Source organism: Megascapheus bottae, chromosome 17, assembly GCF_031878675.1.
Source record: "Megascapheus bottae isolate mThoBot1 chromosome 17, mThoBot2.hap1, whole genome shotgun sequence".
Lineage (NCBI taxonomy): Eukaryota > Metazoa > Chordata > Mammalia > Rodentia > Geomyidae > Megascapheus > Megascapheus bottae.
In genome coordinates, this window is record NC_143525.1 from 26,445,402 (window position 1) to 26,458,725 (window position 13,324).

At 47.5% G+C, this 13,324-nt stretch overlaps 1 protein-coding gene across 1 annotated transcript in view; it reads right to left on the minus strand.

Annotated features, from left to right (window-relative positions):
* The window catches only part of Rap1gap2 (RAP1 GTPase activating protein 2), a 129,482-nt gene that overhangs the window by 79,277 nt on the left and 36,881 nt on the right, over positions 1–13,324 (minus strand). The window lies entirely within an intron of this gene.

Genomic DNA, 13,324 nt, shown 5'->3' on the forward strand with positions numbered 1-13,324 from the left:
CAGATAAGAAACCCAGGTCCAGGGTCGGGAGTTTGGCTTAGTGGTAAAGTGCTTGCCTAACATGCACAAAGACCTGGTACCCCAGGTCTGGAAGTGGTTCTGTGACTCAAGTGGTAGAGCTCTAACCTTGAGGTAAAACCCAAGGACAATCCTCAAGCTCTGAGCTCAAGCCCAGGACTGACCAAAAAAAAAAAAAAAAAAAAAAAAACGAAAGAAAGAAACCAAGGTCCAAATAAAGCCTGGCCCCTCCCACCGAACCCTGAAAATGACCTACCTTTGGAATGGGCTGCATAAGAACTCATATGTCCCCCACAAACACACATACACAAGATAAGCTTGTCCTAAGCCCCACAACTTGTGAATGTGTGTGTAAGGTTACATAGCACAGGAGCTGCAATCAGAATCAAGGCCAACGATCAGCTGACTGAGATGGGAAGAGTGGCCTGACCCAGGTAGTCCCAACATAACCAAGAATCCTCCCCCCCATTATACTGTGATTTGAACTCATGGCCTCACTCTTGTTCTGCTTTCTTGCTCACTGTTAGGTCCGACTGGAAGAAATGACTTCTTCCCTTGGCTCTCTCCTCCTGCACCCTGGAAATACCCGCTCAGCACCTGTAACCCTGGCAACTGGCATGCCTGGGGGCAGTTGGAGGTCCCCATCCTCTGAGATCACATCCACTTCCGCTGTGTCTACACACCTCCCCCTAGATAATCTCGCACTTCCCGCCCTCAGCTCTCTTGCTCGCCTGACTCCATCTTGGGCGGCAGGAGTCTGCTCTTTCCTCACGCAATAAACCCTCTTCTCCTGAACTGTGTGGAGCTTCCTTTCGGCAGACCTTACACTCACCACTTGAGCCATGCCACTAGCCCAGCTCTTCACTGGGATATATTAAAGTCATGCCAAGCCCCCTGAATTCAGGGCCCCATGGTCTTTCTGTCACTCTGGTAGTTTAAGGCCAGGCATGCCATCAGAAGTTTAGGATTTACTTAAAAGCCTCTGCTTCTCTGTCTTGTTCTTGTTTTTCCTTGGGTATTTTTCCTTGTCCAGTTTTGTCTTTGAAACTGGTACCGGATCTAAATATGTGGTTTTTGTGTGTGTGCTCACACACACATCTTTGTTACCTATTTGAATATTTCTGGGAAGTAAAAGTTTTGGCCCCACCGGGGGTAGGTGTAGGGCCTGGTATGGCCCCTCCCACTTGGCTGCAGTTGAGGTGAGCCGAAGTCAGACAAAGCAGCTACAGGCTTAGTCCAGTTTCCTTTTTCCTAACAACCTGCTGAAGTGACATTCTGGAGACAGTTGGTGGCAGGACACAGACTTCAGTCTTAGTTCTCCTAGGTTTAAGACTCCCACCCAACTTTCATCTTCAAAAAGTAATATGTCTGCTATCAGAAACAAGCTCTGGAAGAATAAAATTCAGCTAAGTTGCCTTGTTAGAAAGCTTTGTTTTAAAACCTGGTTGTCACCTCCAAGAATAAGATTGGCAAAAAACCCTCATGATACTAAAATTTCCGGAAAATGAACAGCCGATATTAATTTTGCACGCTTTAAGATCTTTGAGTATGAATGTGTGTGTGAATGGGTGTGAGTGAACAGGTTCAAGGTTAAATTGTCAGCATGCTGTGTAAAACAATGGATGAGTTCATATTTGAAACACAAAGGCAATTGGGTAAATCTAAGTCTAAACTTTAAGAAAATTATTAGGTTTGAATGTTCTACAGCGTCTCAAAGGATTATTGCATCGTTTTAAAGAGAAACTGGTTAATAGGATTTTTCTAAAGATTCTGAAACCTGAATTAAAAAAATTCTAGTATATATTGTAATGCATAGAGTTGTTTACATTGTAAACATTGTATCCTGTTTAACCTGGAGGCATTCGGGAATTTGGACTTTATTACCTTGAGTTAAAATTTGGAGATAAGTATCAGAATTTGTTTATCAATGTCAGAAGTGATGTGATTAGTGTTTCTTAAACTACCCCCTAAAATGTATTAAATTGGGAAAAAGAGTTTTAAAAAAAAATAAAAAATAAAGTCATGCCGTTTGCCTCCTGATTAGCTAGAATTCTATATGTGAGCTACTAGCATCCAGCCCTAGGAGCCTTTTTAATTAGGAGTAAGAGGCAGAAAAGAAAGAACTAGAGATGGCAGCATGAGGAGGACCTGATGCAATGTTGCTAGCTTCAAAAGCAGGAGAATGGGGCCAGGAGCCCAAGGATGCAGGTGGCCTTCCAGAAGCTGAGAAAGACAAAGAAATCATTTCTTCCCCAGAGTCACAGGAAGGAAAGCAGTGTGCCAATACTGCGATGTTAGTCCAGTAAGACCCACTTCAGATTTCTGAGCTCCAGAAACATATGGTAATAAGTTTATGTTGTCTTAAGACCTGAAGTTTGCAGTTAATTGCTACAGTATCTGTAAGACAGTATCAGAGAGCTCTTAGTAAGTTCAAGTCTCATCTGCCTTTGTGAAGAAGGAAGGCCTGACACTTTGGCCTCTGAACTGGCAACCTTCCCTCAGTGTACAAAATTGAATTCACACTATGACATGTATTCCCGGTCGGAGGTGAATTCTGAAGACTGCCTTGAAGCTCTGAGTTCCTCCTCAAGAAACCAGAAACAGGCTCTTAACTTCCACTAAGCCCAAGCAGGAAACCCAAACCCATTTTCCCAACAAGATGTGAGATTTGCCCATAAGAAGTAGAGCTGTCCACCCCTGGTCAGGCTGGGCTATTAGTAGTCTGGTAAGCCTGGCTTCCTGGTTCCTACCCTGCTACCAGCACCAACCTCAGGGGCTCTGGGTACCCACTTTAGCCTTGCTCTCCGGTGACAAGATTCTGATGCTTGCTAGATCCCCCTTCCTCTCCCCCTCTTCTCTCCACCTGGCTTTGCAAATCCATTTTCCAGCTTCTCAAAACTGCCTATGGCTTTCTGCTTTGGTGTTGTGGGGTTTGGGTAGGAGCTTACTTTGAAGTGCTGTAGCCTGGAAGTTCTTCCCCACAGATCCTAAAATCTGGAAAACGCCCAGGAGTAAGTACATTGTCTAAGGATTTCCTGACTTTTTCCTTCTTTTTTTTTTTTTAAAGAGTATCTGGATAAGTTTCTCTTAGCTCAGAGGCTACACAGAGAAAGCAGACCACGAACAGCTTGTGTCCTTTACAGTGCGGTTTCTGTACTCCTTATCCCTCACAGCCATTATGCCCAGTCACAGAGTTCTCATAGTCCCAGTTCAACCAGAGCCATGAAGCATGAGGTGCAGCCTAAGTCAACCACAGCAAGCCACCTCGTCTCCCAGGTGCCCCTCACCCCCTATGCCACCCACACAAGAGAATAGCCCTCAGGAACCTGAGTATACTCCTGAGCCCCATCAGTGGGATGAGACAAAAAGTTGATCTGATCTGACTCGATTAATCATCCTAATCCTTATGTCATCTCTGAAGTGAGATGTTATTCTGGTCACCACAGAGGCCCAGGCACCTGGAGAAAAAAGAACTTCAGAACCAGCCTCTAAGAAGAAAGAACTCCAAAAAGAAACATGCAACACCCCACAGTATTAAGATACATTATTATTATCATGGTTGTTGTTATTGTTGCTCTTGTTTTGTATATATATGCATGTATATGGGCACACATGCCAATACTAGGGCTGGAACTCAGGGCCTGGGAGCTATCTCTGAGCTTTTTCATTCAAGGCTGGAGCTCTACCACTTGAGCTACACCTCTACTTCCACATTTGTGCTAGTTAATTGGAGATACGAGTCTCATGGACTTTTCCGCCTGGACTGGCTTCAGATGGGTAGTCCTCAGACCTCAGCCACCTGAGTAGCTAGGATTACAGGCCTGAGCCACTGAACCCAGCTTGAGATGAACTGGGTTGATAAAACCAAGCCTGTTCACACACAAGTGAGTTCAGGCCTACAGATGATAACTCCTCCATATCCCCTCTCATCCCCAACCTCTCCTTCTGATCCATCACTACTAGCCTCGGCACTCCTCCTCTACCTTCCTTCCCTCCTTGCCCTCGTTGCCTCTTCTCCCTTCCTCCTCCCATTTCCTTTTACCCACATTCCCTCAATACAACAGATAACGCCTCCCTGTCCGCCGTCTACCCCCCTACTCCTGGCTTTCCGTGTCAAGCCAGCCAGCCATCATATTAACATCTGACATTTCAGAAACTTCTCAATCCCACTGCCAAATCAAATCAGCTCAGCCAGTGTAATTTCCTCACAATCTCGATTCACTCCCAGGATGGGCTCAGCTGATTTGGATGTATAACAGAGCCCAGGTTCTGGAAGGCTCCCATTATGTAGTGGAGAGACAAACTTCCTGTCCTAAAAGCCACAGTGCATCTCAAAAGGGGTACACTCTCTTTAGGGACCATGTTTACAGCCACCCCATCTTCCCTCCAAAACCACGGTTTCATATCTCAAAGCAGGAAGCTAAGCACTGGGTAAAAGACTTGAAACAACTCAGCTTTTAAATTATGCCTATCCTTGCTGGGTACTGGTGGCTCACATCTGAAATCCTACCTGCTCAAGAGTCTAAGATCTAAAGATTGAGGTTTGAAGCCTGGCAGCAAAGTTCATGGGGTGCTTCTCTCCAGCTGACCAGTAAAATCCAGTCAGAACAATAGCTCAAGTAGTGGAGTACCTGCCTTGAACAGAAAAAGCCATGTGAGAATTTGAGGTTCTGAATTCAAGCTCTAGTTTTGGTACAAATGTGTGTGTGTGTGTGTGTGTGTGTGTGTGTGTGTGTGTGTGTATACATATGTGTGTATATATGTATATACATACATATATGTACATATTTTTCTACTCTCAATGGTTGGGGATTTTTTAATAATAATCTTCCTTATCTTTAGACAATTGGTACAAATCAATATCTTTCATAAACAAGAAACATCTTTCTAATCTTTAGCAATTCCTTTGAGCCACTGCGTGATTTTTTTAATCATCAGCTAAATACTGAGAGTCCAATTTGATTTCCTTTGCATTTCAGAGGATTGTAAACAGAGAGAGACTATCTGTGTGAAGGAGCCAAGCTAACTGCATGCTTAGCAAACAGTAATAATGGATATTTCTATCTCACAGGGTCATTAAGGGCATCATTAATTTATAATAATATGTTCCTTTGTACTTTTTTTTCCATTCGTGGGACTTGAACTCTTGGGCCTGGGCGCTGTCCCTGTGCTCTTCAGCTCCAGGCTATCACCCTACCCCTTGAACCACAACGCCACTTCTGGTTTTCTAGTGATTAATTAGAGTTAAGAGTCTCAGGGACTTTTTAGTGCCCAAGCTGGCTTTGAACCTCAGTCCTCAGATCTCAGCTTCCTGAGTAGCTAGGATTACAGGTTGAGCCACCATGCCCAACTTACTTCTTTGTACTTTAAAATCACTTAAACTTTTCATGGCAAGCATATATCATTTTATTAAGATTGCTTGAAGATTGTTTTTCTGTTTACTGGCATAAAGTCATTATAGATATAGCTATATAGATATACAGAGAGATCTTCTTGAAGAAAACACTGAGCTTTTAGATTAGTCGTGGCATTCATACCCTGAAAGAATTCACGATATAGAGCTTTTGAAGGGAGAATATTAGTGTGGGCATCTGGGTAGGCATGAATGAGCAGGAATGGAGAAGATCCTGGGCTCTAAGATTCCATTCTGAAACCCCAAGTGGCCACATGCTGGTCCACCCATGAAGATAATGGTCCTACCTCCTCCTGGAGAAGCAGCTTAGTGTCTAGGTAGACAAGGCCCCTGAGGATAGAATGACTGACAAATAGAACCTTGCTCAGGCAGGCAGCACTGACCAGAGGAGGGCAAGAAAGAGTCCAATGCTGCCAAGCACAGTGGCTCACGCCTGTAATCATAGCTACTTAGGAGGCTAAGACCTGAGGATTGTGGTTCAAAGCCAGCCTGGGCACTAAAAAAAGTCTGTGAGACTCTTATCTCCAATTAACCACCAGAAAACCAGAAGTGGCTCAGGCCCAGAGTCCAAGCCCCATGACCAACAAGAAAGAGAGAGAGAGAAAGAAAGGCAAATGCCTTCCTGAACCTGGGAAGTCACTGCATAGTCGCAAACCATTGAGTTTGGGGCCATAAAGGAAGGCCTTTACCTACTAACCACCCAGTACACACACCAGACCACATAAAATCCCAAATCCCTAAACACCACAAAGTCAGTCTTTACGCAGTGGCCTACCGTATCCCTTGAAGCACCCTGCCACTATCCGGTCATCTGTCCTTACCCAAACTGTCAACTTTGCCTGGCTACTTAACTAATAGATTTTTCTTTTCTATCTTCAAAAACTAGAAGCAAAGGGGCCAGGATTTGGCCTAGTGGTAGAATGGTTGCCTAGCGTGCATGAAAACCCAGGTTTGACTCCTCAGTACCACATACATAGAAAAAGCTGGCAGTGCTGTGGCTCAAGTGGTAGAGCTCTAGCCTACACAATGTACATAAGCACACTGAGTATCTATAGTACTCAGGCCCTGAGTTTAAGCCCTAGGACTGGCAGAAAAGAGAGAGAGAGGGGGGGGGAGGGTCAGTAGCTCATGCCTGTGATCCCAGCTACTCAGAAGACTGAGATCTGAGGGTGGAGGTTCAAAGCTGGCCTGGACAGGAAAGTCCATGAAACTTATCTCCAATTAAACCAGCAAAAAACAAAAACCAGAAGTGGTTGGGGCTCAAGTGGTAGAACATTAGACTTGAGCAAAAAAGCTAAAACTCTGAGCAAAGGCACTAGAGGAGGAGGAAGAAGAGCAGGAGAAGGGGGAGGAAGATTGGGATTTGTCACTAATAGTCACGATCCTCAAGGTGGACGAGCCCATCACATCGCCAGTGACCAGTCACCTACAGATATTTCCCAAGCAGTAACTGTGAGTCCTTTCCTATGGGGCTCTGTGGTGGCACAGAGATGAAAGCCAGGCTCAACGAATTGTCTGAGCGTATCTAAAATTCTATGAATGTGACTTTAGTTGGAAGAAAAAAACAGTTCTTGGTAGATGCCGTGGTTTGAGCTATATGTTCCTCCCAAATTCTTACACAGGAACTAACACGGCAAGGTGACAGTATCTGTGTGCGAGGGTGGGACTTTGGGGAGGTGACTCCATTCTCATGAAAGAGATTAATGGCCTTTCAAAAGGCCTGGGAGAGGGACATTGGGGGAGGAGCTTTCCACTTCATGCCTTGGGAGGACACAACCAGATCTTGGAAAGAGAGAGCAAGCCTCCACTGGACCCCCAAATCCACCAGTTCCTTGACAACTGTGAGAAACAAATGCCTAACCGTTAAAAATTACACAGGGAATGGAACAGCAAATACAATTAAGATACAGATCTCAAGATGATCTCACTCTCCTGGACCACCCAGCTGGGCTCTACAGCCAACAAGTGTCCTTACAGAAGAGAGGGATGCATAAACTGATGACACCCAGAGGAAGGTGAGGCTGTGTAAAATGACATGGGGCCCCCCTGGAGCCACCAACCAGGGGCTGGGAGAGGCAAGCAGGGACTCTCCCTGCTAGAGCCTCTGCGGGGACAAGGCCCTGTAGATGCCTTCCCTGGGCTCTGGAACCACGGGAGGATCCATTTCTGTTATTTTAAGCTGCCCACCAAGTTTGCAGTCATTCATTACAGCTCCTGTAGAAACTAATACACATGCCAAGGCCCAAAACTCCATCTCCTCAACTCAGCAAGAACAGGGAGCTTCCAGGGGTCTGGGGAATGGGGAAGGGAAAGGGGGAGTCAACTGAAGGAAAACACATAAGGGGTTCCTACTGGGGCTCAGAATTGCTTGAATGACATCCCTTTGGAAATAAGGCCTCCCCACAAACCCCATCCATGTCACCTCTTCATATGGCTGGGACATGCCCTGGCTCCTCAGGCAAACAGGAGAACTTATTTGCCTTCTGCCATGACGATATCCCCTAGAGGGATGTGTCTGTCTGTCTGTATCCCTGCATGTGCATGTGCACATGCACACATGCATACATACTAGTACTGGGGCTTGGGCTCATGGCCTCACACTCTTGCTTGGCTTTTGTGTCCAAAGCTGTTACTCCACTACTTGAACTACACCTCTACTTCTGGCTTTTTGCTGGCTAATTGGAGATAAGAGTCACAGATTTGTCTGCCTTGGCTGGCTTTCACATTGCAGCCTTCTGAGTAGCTAAGATCATGGGCATGAGGCCCTGGTACCTAGTTGAGGGCTTCTTATGTCCACGTAAGACTGGCAGCTCACAGGCTGGGGAAACCCCACCCTACTTCCATTGCCCTCTTCTAGAAAGAAGGCCTGACAGAGGGCTCTCTCTGACTTGCCCAGGAATGGATGTAGAAGCTGACCTAGCAGCCCAGGTATTCATGGGGCACCACAGGCAAGTCTGACAGTTTAGGTGAAGGTCGGATCGAATCCCAGCATAGACAACCTCAACGAAAGACTGATCCAAAAGGATCCACAGGGTCAGCTGCTTCCCTTTTCAGAGCCTAAAAAGGTTGTGGTCTACAGTCTCAGGAATAGGCCCAACTCCACCCACCCCAGGATCCCAGTAGGGTCCCCTTCCCACTACCAACCCCACCCCACCTCCTCTCTCCTCTCCACCAGGCTGAGAAGCCACATTTCCCATGTGAGCTTCTCACAAGCTGGGCCATATGGTTTCTTCTGCTCAGCTAAGGTGCCCTGTCAGCAGCAAGCTCCTTGAGAGTTCAAGGACCCCTGCCTCCATGTAGCCTGACCCAATTCTGAAGACACAGCCTGCCCTCCTAAATGCCTGATGAGCCTGTGGGCATGAAAACCTGATGTATGAAAACTGTGGCCCTGGAAACAGTCGACAGCTTTCCTAGGAAGCCAGCCCCCAGCCACCCACCCAGCCCACCCTGCCAGTCCACAGTGGGAGCTCCGGCTGGGAACTGGGCTCTCATTCAGCCCATCTGCTCTGTTTCTCTTGGATGCTTTTTCTCAGCACAAGAGGAGGGAAAGGAGGAGGAGGAGGAGGGAGAGGAGGAGGAGGAGGAAGAGGAGGAGGAGGAGGAGGAGGAGGAGGATCCATTGAAAAACATAAACAGCAAAGCAGAGCATGCATGGAGCGTTTGCAGTGGGAGACAGGCAGGGGTTGGGGGCATAGAAGTTCTTTCTTCCTGGAGAAGTGACAAGAAGAGGCACTGCCCCCTTGGTGTGCAGGGTGGGATGGGCAAAGTATTCTACCTATCTCCTGAAAGTGTTTTGGACTTAGAATTAAGCTTTTTCAATGGGCTTCAGAAGGAACACAAACAACTCTTTCATACAATGGAAATCCTCATTTCTGGGACTCTAGTCTGATTCATCTGTAAACAGAATTAAGTGTTCACCTCTGAATTCTGAGTACCAAGCTAATCAGTCAAAGGAGTATTCCATCCTCATCTCACCTGAGCCTTCCTGGTCAAGGGAAGGTGGTAGGTAGGGGAAAGGAGCAGATCTAAGGCCTCAATATGTAAAAATAAACTGAGGAGATGTCACAAAGCAGAGGCCTGAACCCCACCTTGAAGATGGGGGAGCCAAGTCTACTTGGACATGAAATATAGGCAAAGCTGGGGAGGGGGCGCTGGGTGTTGGAGGATCAGGACTACAGTAAGAACCTCCAATTTGGACGTCTCAGTCAACAGTCATCTCCCAAGCCCAAGTTTCTAACCATGCCTGGAATACCAAAGACTAGGATGCAGTTGCTATATTCCAGGACTCATAGTTGGGGACAAACAGCAGCAAGATGGTGACACTGTTGGGTAAGCACAGCCAAAATGGGATAGAGATGCTCCTCTGTGGGGAGCAGACTGGTATGAAATTAGGACTGAAGTTGAAAATCCTTGAAGAGCCAGACACTGGTAGCTTATGCCAGAAATCCTAGCTACTTGGGAGGCAGAGATCTGAGGATCACAGTTTGAAGCCAGCCCAAGCAGGAAAGTCCGTGACACTCTTATCTCCAACTAACTATCAAAATCCAGAAGGAAGGCTCAAGGGGTAGAGTGCCAATCTTGAGCAGAAGAAAGCTCAGGGACAGCACACAGTCCCTGAGTTCAAGACCAGATGACACAGTGACATCAGCACCAATCCCAAAAGGGCTCTCAAAACAAGTTTCACATCCTCTTCTCTCCCCAGCTCACACCACCCTTCGGGTAATGGATGGAAAAATCAAAGAGTGAGTTTGAAGATACAAAGTACAGAGCCTTTAGGTCAGGGAATGCCTTCTGACTGTGAGTGGCAAAGTTTCCCCTGAAGGACAAGGACTCATCTAGGTCCCTCTCTCATGGCCTCTGGCCCTTGACTGCCACAAGAGCACCTCCCCGCCCTCTGTCTCTCTCCTCTCTCCCTCCCTCCCCCATCCCCAGGGGCTCCCTCATTTCAACACAGCTACACTCAGGTCTCCCCATCCAAGGTTCATCCATCCACACCCTCTAACTCTTACCACCTTCACTCTGCCATCTGCTGTCACCCTTCCTTCCGCAGAACTGGTCTCAGCCACATCCTAGCAGGCAGAAGCTGCTCTGCACATTCCACATCATACCTGGCCTCTCTACAGCACAGGACCCCTGCAGCCCATCCCTCACTGTGAAAGGACCTCCTCCCTCTCCCCTCTCTGCCTAGGTCTGGCTTCTCCCCAAGATGCCTCGGCAATAGCTTTACCTGGGAAACCTTCTGGAGTACCCCAGTAATCCATCATCTTCTCACTCCACCCTCTCCTAGAAGAATGGACCCATCCAAAACCTTCCATTCCCTTCTCCATGAGAACCACTTCTTGGAGCTCAACCTCCTGCCCAGACCTTTCTTCTAAGCCCAACCCCAAATACCCAGCTATCCCTTGACTTGACCATTCCTCCTCTGGTGGGCATGCCCAGCCCAGCACTTAACAATTTGACCCCCTCTTCCCTCCTGGACCACCCCTGTCTCAGAGGATAGCTGCATTATGTCTACTTGATCTACATCTGGAGTCTATTCTCATCTCCTGGTTCCCTCTCCTCAAATCTTCTGATATCATCAATCTGCTGCCTGAGAAATCTAAGCTCAAGTTACTTCCAAATAAGCTCACTGGAGGAGTCAGGCCTTCTCCCCCTAGTTTCTGAGGTGGCCTTTGGTTCACCTCCTAATTTCCATTCTACATCCTTTCCATAAAATTTCCACATAACATCCAAGGCGACTGTTCAAATATCCCATCCTCTTAGCCAGGCACCAGTAACTCATGCCTGTAACCCCAACTACTCAGGAGGCCAAGATCTGAAAATCAAGGTTCAAAGCCAGCCTGGGCAGAAAAGTCCATGAAACTCTTATCTCCAATTAACTAGCAGAATGCTGGAAGTAAAGCTGTGGCTCAATTGGTAGAGCACTAGCCTTGAGTGAAAAACTCAAGTTCAAGCCCCAGTACCAGCACAAAAGAAGAAGGAGGAAGAGGGAAGGAAGGAAGGAAGGAAGGAAGGAAGGAAGGAAGGAAGGAAGGAAGGAAGGAAGGAAGGAGGGAGGGAGGGAGGGAGGGAGGGAGGGAGGGAGGGAAGGGAAGGGAAGGGAAGGGAAGGGAAGGGAAGGGAAGGGAAGGGAAGGGAAGGGAAGGGAAGGGAAGGGAAGGGAAGGGAAGGGAACGGAAGGGAAGGGAAGGGAAGGGAAGGAAAGGAAAGGAAAGGAAAGGAAAGGAAAGGAAAGGAAAGGAAAGGAAGAAAGAGAAAAGAGTGAAAGAAAATTCACGGGTGGAGCCATGTCTGGCATCTATACTTGCCATTGCAAAGGCCAAATAAATGATGAAAGTGAGTTATGTTTCTGTCACTTGCAACCATGTGTCCTAACTAACATAATAACATCAGGTAAGTGATGAACGCAATTGATCTGGCTTGTGAATAAAGTCTGCCAAGAAAACTTGGTGCCTCCTTCTAGGCTTTCTGAGTTCTCCCTACAAACTCCACCATCCACGAGCAGAGCAGAGACAACCTTCCAATATCCAAAAGCTGTGAGGCTGGCTAGGGTGGTCTGCCTCTCAGTGCCAGCTTGTGGTCCATCCCATTGCAAACACCCAATCCAACCAAGCCAAGTTCTGCGGGAACTGAACTTATTCCCCTTCCATGTAATCCACGTAACTCTGTGCTGGGGGGCGGGGTGAGGCACTATAGGATGATGACAGGAAGGCAGACATTGGTCACCTCCACTAGAGTAGGTCAGGGAAGAGCGGGAGTGGTATGGAGCAGCAGGGAAGTGATGCCTAATTATTTCCCAGTGAGTCACTTCAGCACAGAGCCCCAGGACAGAGATGGAAGCTGGCCTAGTTGTCCCCCAGATGACTCAGGAGGCAGGTGACTTCCTCAGCGCTACTCTTCACCTGACAAAGCGTGAAGGAGGGAGAGAGAGAGAGAAGGGATGCATAGCAGCCTAGGCAGAGGCATGGCCAGCTTGGACCTGTGTGGTTATCCAGCCAGTGGGAGTGAAGGGGAAGAAAGTGGGGGTCAGGAAGAGAGACTGTCTCCTTTCCAGGATGGGAAGGGTCCTAGGCCTGGGGTCCTTGGATGGTCTCCCCAGAAAAGAGGCTTCTGAATAAAGTGCTGATAGACAAGGAATTGCCAGTCTACCCCAATCTCTTGGGCAATTCTCCCATGGGGACTTGGGTGTCTGGGCCATCCAGGGGACCAGTCAGAGACAGATGGAGCAGCATGCAAATGCCACTCAAGGCCTAAGAGATCTTCCCAAAGTCTTTGCAACAGTCCCTTAAGATACCCAGCTGGGCCAGGCAGGGTGGCTCATGCCTGTAATCCTAGCTACTTAGGAGGCTGAGATCTAAGGTGGCTCAGAGGTAGGGTGGTAGCCTTGAACTGAAGAGCTCAGGGACAGCACCCAGGCCCAGAGTTCAAGTCCCGCAACCAACAAAAAAAAAAAAAGTTACCCAGATGGGCCAGGCACCAGTGGCTCATGCCTACAATCCTAGCTGTTCAGGAGGCTAAGATCTGAGGGTTGAAGTTCAAAGCCAATCCAGGCAGGAAAGTCCATGAGACTTTTTTTTTTTTTTTGGCCAGTTCTGGGCTTGAGTTCAGGGCCTGAGCACTGTCCTTGGGCTTTCCTCAAGGCTAGTGTTCTACCCTGAGCCACCACACCATTTCTGGCTTTTTCTATGTATGTGGTACTGAGGAATTGAACCTGGGTCTTCGTGCATGCTAGGCAGGCACTCTACCACTAGGCCAAACTCCCAGCCCCAAGACTCTTATCTCTAATCACCAAAAAGCAGTAGAGCTGTGGCTTAAATAGTAGAACACTACTCTTGAGGAGAAAAAAAAATACTTAGAAATAGCATCTAGGCCCTGAGTTCAAGCCCCAAATCA